Source organism: Colobus angolensis, unplaced genomic scaffold (assembly GCF_000951035.1).
Source record: "Colobus angolensis palliatus isolate OR3802 unplaced genomic scaffold, Cang.pa_1.0 Scaffold210, whole genome shotgun sequence".
In the NCBI taxonomy this organism is placed as follows: Eukaryota; Metazoa; Chordata; class Mammalia; order Primates; family Cercopithecidae; genus Colobus; species Colobus angolensis.
This window is the reverse complement of record NW_012115267.1, coordinates 3,365,311-3,373,735: the sequence shown is the minus strand read 5'-3', so window position 1 is coordinate 3,373,735 and position 8,425 is coordinate 3,365,311. Positions and strand designations below refer to the sequence as shown.

The following is an 8,425-nucleotide window of genomic DNA, read 5'->3' as shown; positions in this document are numbered from 1 at the left end:
GAGGGGGGTGGTTTCTGGTTGTTAAGATGCCAGGAATGAAGCGGGGGAGGGACAAAAAGTATGGGGAAGAGAGATTTTAACATACCAGTAGAATTTAGTAGCATGTGCTGGTCGGCTTTTGCTGAACAAGCCGAAGTCAACTATCTCCATGAGGTAAACTTCTAAGTGTGGGCAATAAAAATGTTGGTGTCAGGTTAGAATTCCTGAGAGAACTGTTTCTAGTGGAATCTGTCCTGGACATTTGTTAGTAGTAAGCTTTGAGACAGAATGAAATTGGAGTAGAATAAAATCCCACCTCCATTCACCTAAACGTTAATTGTGTATGGGCGAAGTGGAAGTCCGGATTTTAGGGCAAACTGAAAAGTACATTTAAAATGTCAATTTCGCTTTTGTACTTGTATGTGGGGCAGTATTTTTTTCTGATCTTAACTTTCATCTGCAGTGATACAAAGCGCCTGTGACTTTACTGTCTAGTTGTTTTTACATCTTTTTTGGAGATTAGAGTATATCTCTAAATATTTCCCAAAGTTAAGTTATTAAAAGACATGCTAATTTTGGTAAGTTATTTCTTCTAACATAGCTATACTTCAAAAGCAGTATTTACTGAGGAAGGATTTTATAAAAAAATTTTTTTTTCCCAGTTAGATGGTTTTGCTTGAAATACTCCAGGAGCAAGGTCTGCTGTTTTAATACCTACTAGCCATGTTGTTTGCATTGAAATCATTCATATGTAAAAGCTTTAGAGGAATTCTAGTTTTAATCTTTTGGCAAGCAATTGCTTGTCAGTGTGTATCAACATACATCATCTCTATTTTTATTGAAGATCTTTTGGGTTTATAGTTGTTTCCTTAATCATATTTGCTGTTGAAACTTTGCTTTCTCTTATGGTCACATGACATAAAGGTTAAGATCTAATATTTCTATCATTTGGTTTGGGCTGCATCTCTAAGAAAAGATGTCAGTGAAGTTGTACATTGTCAAAACTGATTCCATTAAACCATGAATACTTGTCTCTTCAGATTTTTTAAAATGTAAAATTATTTGGTTCTAGCTTGGACAAAGCACAACAACCTATTTAATAAAAGTTAGTTTCCCTCGGTATTAAGATGGGGCACTTCTGTGCATCTTGCCATTCCTGTCAAGACGGCAAATACTTGACGTCTTTTATCAAATGACTTTATAGAATGTAAGAAAATGTTTTTGGCTGGGCTGAAATTGGAGCATGGAAGAATGGTTGTCTGTAGAATGATGTGGCCCCGTGAACCTGCTTTGCAGAGCACTAGTGTGTGATTAAGGTCTTTTTCATGCATGCCTTACTCCCACTAATTAGTAAACATGTAACAACCTCTATATAGCTTGATGTGCTTTATTTTTCAGATGCTTTTCGTGGGGATAACAGGCATATGAATCACGTATTCCAGGAGCATGAGTCACATTGGGCTTCCCTTTTGTACAATGTGCTGTTAATAGAGAGCATTTTCTTGGAGGGTTTGGCTTTAGGAATGGTGTGATTTAGTTCGCCTGTTGCATTGATGTGTGCAAGTTTTCCCTTCAGCTATTGTCCTTTCTCTGCTTTTGTGTTACTTTTAGAGGTTGCTTAGTGCATTGTCAGTTCTCTTCAGTCAAGAAGCAACAGTTATATGACCAAAATGTCATGGCCACATCATTAATCTCCCATTTAATGAATGTAGTTTTATGTGTGTGTTTGCACCCTTCTATTTCAGAGTAAAAGGAATTTACTTCTTTATACGACTTGCCATATTTAAGAGGATGGTCAGTGGTTCTTTCTCTTGTGATGTGGGATGTGGTAGAGGGTTGCCTTCAGGGGAGTAAGAGGGAAAAGGCATTTTGCATTTTATAATGGCACCATCCAGCTGAGCAGTCTACAGCTCTGTTTTAGCATTGTTTTCTGATTTGAGACTGGTGCAATTTGGATACGCAGCTCTCTACACAGTCAGCAGTGAATGTTGCTAGGCTGGTGAAGACACTTTATTATTTTTTTAATCTCTCCCCTGCCCTCCTCTCTGCTCCTCTGTGTAGGGATACTTAGTCTATTATGGGTCTTTGTTCATGTTGAACATTTTAGAATAGTGGTTCTTAGTTCTGGCTGAGAATAGAATCTGTTGCAGCCCTTAAATAGAAAAGCCGAGGCACTGCTGGACCTGCTGAAGAAGACTCCCTGGGGAGGACCTAAGAAGTCATAGTTTTAGAAGACCCACAGGTGCTCATGTGGGAACCCCACGCTTGAGAAACACTTTAGAACTGGATTTCAGCCTTATTCCATTTGGAGAGGAATATTAGATTTGTGTTCTTAATAAATATGATGGCAGAGTTGGGAAAGGAATGATCTGGTACCATTAAGTTTGGCCCCCGGATAACACCATAACGGACGACTTCACCTTGGGAGCATGAGTGTCTCAGGGGCTACTCAAGGGGATGCCCTAATGGTACTCTGTGTTTTCTGTTTTTTTTTTTTTTTTTTTTTTTTGAGCTCAAGTATTAATCTCATTCTGAAAGAATTTGTAAATTCAAAGCAGTCTTCAGTAAGTGTAACCCACTTCTCTTTGCCTTTTATGAGATACAAATAATGTTTATGTTGCGTGTGAAAGGTATAATAATTCTGTTTATATCTGAAATGAATCTATTAAATAGGCTTGAGGAAACATAACTGGGATTATGAGTGGTGTTGGGATAAGTGATCTGTAATGTCCCTGTAATGCTAATATTTTGTGGTTTAAGAATGGTAATATTCGGTATTTAGATACGTGCAAATAAGGAAATTCATGAGGCCAGGGTACCATCATAGACACATTAGTAGATTGTATACTTGTATTTGTGGGGTGTGTGGGTGTGTGAGTAGAGAGAGAATGAGTTTTATGTGCTTATTAATGGGTGGGAATCTCATTGTAAAAGTAGCATTTTTGTTTTCATTTTATCCATAAACTTAATGGAATTCTGGTTAAAAAGAAACTCAGTGGGAGGCCGAGGCAGGCGGATCATGAGGTCAGATTGAGACCATCCTGGCTAACATGGTGAAACCCCGTCCCTACTAAAAAATACAAAAAAAATTAGCTGGGTGTGATGGCTCAGTAGCTGGCGCCTGTAGTCCCAGCTACTGAGGAGGCTGAGGCGGGAGAATGACGTGAACCCGGGAGGCAGAGCTTGCAGTGAGCTGAGTTTGCACCACTGCACTCCAGCCTGGGCGACAGAGCAAGATTCTGTCTCAAAAAAAAAGAAACTCAATGGGATTTTTCTGAGGGGAACGTTGGGTAAAATTGATCTGAGAAAAGTATAAATGAGTTTGAGTAGTCAAAAAACTTTGAAGAATGTTGAGACTTACCCGATCAGGAAGTGGATGTGCTATAATGTGTCAATAATTAGACCAATGTGCAGAGAAATTAAGCAGATAGTTCGAAGGAGAATAAAGAGTCTATACATATATTGATATGTTTGTGAGAATTTAGTACATATTAAAGGTGGCATTGCTTATCAGTGGATGGAAAAATAATTATTTAACAAATGATAGCAATAGAATATCCACTTGGAAAAAAAAATGAATCTCTACCTTAGGTAAACAGAAGTGCTAAAAGAATGAAAGGCGTAAACATAAAGTGTTAAAACTGTAAAAACACTAGGATGATTATTTTTTATAATGTTGCAGTGGGCAAGACCCTTTGGTACCATCAAGGAAAAGAAGGAGCAGATTTAACCACATGAAGTTGCCTCTCCTAGTTTCTTCCCTTCTTCCTCCTCCCATCTGAAAAATCCAGAAATACATGCTTAGCTGTGAGGGTAAGTGGGCTAAATTGAGACGGAGATACTTCCTGTAGGAGAATAAATAAGAAGAGAATATCTCTGAAGATTTATTTCTTGTTTTTGAGTGAACAGTAACCCTAAAAACTTGACATTTGTGGTAAATTTTCAAGGGAAGGGGATGAAAAAATGGCATGCTTTGGAGCGAAATTGCAACTAGTGATGCAGCATAGTATTTCCAGAAAGATCCAGAAATGAAGTATCAAAATCTGTATTGTAAGAAGGCCAGAGCTCCTGAAATCTAGCAGGCAGGTGTGCCTACTAGAAGTCACAAGTTGTTCATTTCTGTCTTCAACATCATTTGATACTATAGACTTACTCATAAGGTCAGTTGCCTAGTCAGGCTTATGCAGTAGGTAGATTCTGGAATGTTGGAAAGATTCTGTGGGATAGAAAGATTCTGTGGGATGCAAAAATAAGCTGTGTCTCCGATGTTGCCATTTTCACCCCGGGATGATTTGCTTTACAGCGTGCTGTCTGCAAATAAGTTTGTGGTTAAAATTTTAGTTTACTCCCCATGATGTGCTCTTCATCTAGTTTCTTCTCATCAGAAATTCCGGATTTCTTATATGCCTTTTAAAAAGTAAAACTTTAAAAAATTTATGAAAGTATACCCTCATTTAACAAGTTCAGTGACTTTTGACTAATTGCCTAAAGACAATCCACTGCTTACCACTATTGGAGATATTTAAGAAAAACACAGGACATAGCCTGGTATGAAGGGAATGACTGTTGGAGTTAAGAAGTCAGGTTTGTCACTCTGCAAGTTACAACCACTGGCCTCAGTTTCTTCATATTTATCAAACAAGGAAGGAGTTAAATGGATTGATCTTTAATGTCTCTTCAATGTAAAAAAGTTCATTATGCTACAGGTATTTGTGCTTTGAAAATAGCTTTAAAGAGGGAATTTCAGTCTGGTTTGATCAATTAAACTATTTTTAAAGCAAGTGTGTATGTCTCCTAGGTGCTGATTCAGAGTAGAGAGTTCTAAGTCCTGCCATGGATTGTTCTGACTTACTAAACAAATTCTCATTTTGAGTCACTTACCTACCTATAGGGACATTTTGTAGATCTCATTAGTTAATGTCAAAATTTATGGCAGACTAAACTTACTGAGAAACTTGTGCTGACTTTATCAGCTAATTTTGTGAATTTGCAATTTCGGCTAAAATTAAACTATATATTTCAGTAGTCTTTTTTTGTCATCTGTTTTAAATTTTTACTGGTAGATTAAGCTAAAGCAATATATGCATATCTGTTTAAGCCATGTATTTTGGAGGTTTTTCTGAATTGTTTACCAAGGTTAATTTCTTTTGTGCGGGGTCAGAACCTTAAAATTACGTACTGTAATTTGTTGTTTGAGATGTGTTCTTTAACTTTGAAAAGTTAGTGTTTGTAAAACAATTTTTTTTTTTTTAGTGATGCTGTCATGTCACTTGAGCTCTTTTAGGAAATAATTCTGTTAAGTAGTGGAATTTTTAGGAAAGATGGAATTTGCTTAGAGAATTCAGTGCATATTGTTACAGTGACAATATAGTTCTACATAAAATTTCAACATTAGCGTTTTCATTTCTGTATTTCTAATGTGGATAGATCTTAGTATATTGCATATTTTAATATAGCTCAAAATATACTACTGCACCCTATGGTATTTTACAGATTGTTAACAAAAAATTTCTTCTCATTGCTCTCTTTTACCTTGGAATATTAAACAAGTAGTTTTAAAAATAATTTTTGTTTTGAATGGAGTGTTTTCGTCTTCTTAGTTTAAGTGAGGAAGCAATTTCTGTTTTATCTTGGTCATTGATTTAGAGCATGGACTGTGCTCATCATTCATTTCTAGAAAGAAATTAGAATATTCGGTTCACAGAGAGCTACGTACTGTTTTCTTCACAACCCTCTTGGAGGAAAGGTAGGGGTGATAATTACGGCTTGCCCTGGCCAGACGCTTTCACTCATGGGTAGGTGAGCTAAAACATTCGTATCACCATGATGCTTCCTTTTCTTTCCGTCTTAAATACACTGAACGAATGAGGAAAGGCAGCAGTTTTGAGGAAGATGCCAAACCCATAGCTTGGGAAGCTTGCCAGTCAAGTCGAGCAGGCAGGGCAATCCAGAACTCAGGCCCCCCAGAGGGCCGGCGCCTGACTTTCTCACTCCAGCTGTGTTTCTTCAAGTGTGGCAGAGACTCCTGGGTTAGGAGAGTGCACGGGGCCACTAACATGCGGATTGCAGGCCTTACTACAGACTTTTCAGGATCAGAGCCTCAGAAAGTTGGGCCAGGGAATGTGTATTTTTGCCCAATTTTTATTATTGAAGCTTTTAAGCACACAGGGAAATAGAGCAGTATAATGAATACCTGTTACCATTCACCTGGCTTCAGTAATTTTTTTTTTTTTTTTTAAAGAAACAAGATTCTCACTCTGTTGCCCAGGCTGGAGTGCAGTGGCGTGAGCATAACTCCCTGCAGCCTTGAACTTCTAGGCTCAAGCAATTCCTTGAGTCTGCCTCCTGAGTAGCTGGGGCTTAAGGTGTGTGCCACCACACCTTACTCATTTAAAAAGATTTTTGTAGGCCAGACACGGTGGCTCACACCTGTAACTCCGACAATTTGGGAGGCTGAGGCGAATGGATCACGAGGTCAGGAGATCGAGACCATCCTGGCTAACATGGTGTCTCTACTAAAAATACAAAGATTAGCCAGGTATGGTGGCATGTGCCTGTAGTTCCAGCTACTCAGGAGGCTGACGCAGCAGAATCACTTGAATCCAGGAGGCAGAGGTTGCAGTGAGCTGAGATTGTGCCATTGCACTCCAGCCTCAGTGACAGAGCAAGACCCCATCTCTAAAAAAAAAAAAAATATGTATGTGTATATATATATATGTGTGTGTGTGTGTGTGTATTTAACACATATCCTATCCTGATGTTGCACCTCTAAATACTTCACCTCAAATATGAAATATTTAGAATAATTCTACAAAGCTACAGTATCATTGCACCTAAGAAAATTATCAGTATTTCCATAATTTTCCTTAATTCTGTAAAATCATCTAATAGCTGCTTTGTACTCAGATTTACCTAGTTTTTGTCCCCAGCAAATTTATTTGTGGGTTTTTTCTCCCCTTCAAACAGGGACTTAGTAAAAATTTATGAATTACATTGCTGTTTCTTTAGAAGAGCCCCTCTCCTTTTTTTTTCTCTCATGACATTGACTTTTTTCCAGGGTCCAGTCCAGTTCTCTTGTCTGCTCATACTTTTGCGTTGCCTGGGTGTTTCTTCCAGGTGTCGTTTGCACTCTGTGTGTCTAGTAAACTTGAAGTTGCATCTAGGGGCTGAATTACATTCAGGCACAAATTTTTGTCAGAAGTACTGCTTTCTTCATTTTTGCGTCATATCAGTAGGTGCCCCATACCTGTTTTGTCCCACTATTAGTGATGCTAAGTTTTATCCCTTGGTTAAGGTTATGACTGCTAGATTTCTTTATATAAAGGTAGTTTTTCCCTTTGCTATTGGTAGGTAACTGGGGAGTCATATGTTAGCAAAGTGTCAGTGTCTTTTTTCCTAAATACCCTTTACCTTATGGTTTTAGTGTCTGTTGAGAATCCTTGCTGGAATCAATTATTAAGTGTTTGTCGGCGGTGGGGGCTCCCTGGTCATTCTAACCTTTAAGGTTTGATAGCCACTGCTGTCATATTAATAGAACTAGAAACTGAGTTATCAGGTCTGTTGAATGAGTTGCCAGTAAACAGTTAATGAGTTTAAGCTTCATGTTCATTTTAGAGAAACTGAGATAAATAAAGTGCCCCCTAAGGCCCCCTATGTCCTAGTTTAGTTGTTGGAGAGGACATGTGTGTGATACTTGCAGTAAACTTGAGGTGAGCCCTGCTAGTGTGTTAGAATATATGACAAAAATTCAAGCAGAGTGGAGGAGACATAGAGAAATTAAGGAGTAAAGGAAACTATATTGGATATTCTGTTTTTATATACATTGTCTCACTTAATTTTCACAAGCATTTTGTGCCCATTTTATAGACGAAGAAGTGGGTTTAAAGTGATTAAGTAACTTATGGCACCCGTGGAGGCAACTCTTGAAGCCAGAGCTCACCAAGCTGTGGGTGGGACAAAATTAGTTTGCTTTGCTCTGGGACGTTGTTGTCTGGCTTATTGAAGATGGGGGAATGATATTCTTCAACCCCTGGGGCCTCTTGGTATATAAGCTGACGTTCTTTGAGACCTCTGTTGTCTAGTCTAATGTATTAATATTAAACTCTGCAGAGCTTGGGGTAGGCTTGTAACTCTTGTAGTTGATTGTAACTGCTGATGAATCAAACAGCTGAGTAATATGAATACCTCTGGGTCTGTGTCTTAGGACATAGTTTTCAGTACTTCATTCTCCGTCTCAGGGTAGGTGCACCTTTGACTTCCACATGACAGAAAGGAATATGTAGGTTCGGCACACCCCACAGGTCCCATGTAAATACTGCACTCAAATATGTTGGTTCTCTCTTGACCTGTTGGAAACATCGAGAACAGCAGTTGTATCCCGAGGTTGTAAGGAAGCTCCTCCTCTCCCTTCCCCTCCCCTCCCCTCCTCTCTCCTTTTTTTTTTTTT

The 8,425-nt window shown here is 38.5% G+C and overlaps 1 protein-coding gene across 1 annotated transcript in view; it reads left to right on the top strand.

Annotated features, from left to right (window-relative positions):
- Window positions 1-8,425, top strand: part of XKR6 (XK, Kell blood group complex subunit-related family, member 6) — a 299,994-nt gene that overhangs the window by 3,257 nt on the left and 288,312 nt on the right. The gene's annotated exons all lie outside the window — the stretch shown is intronic.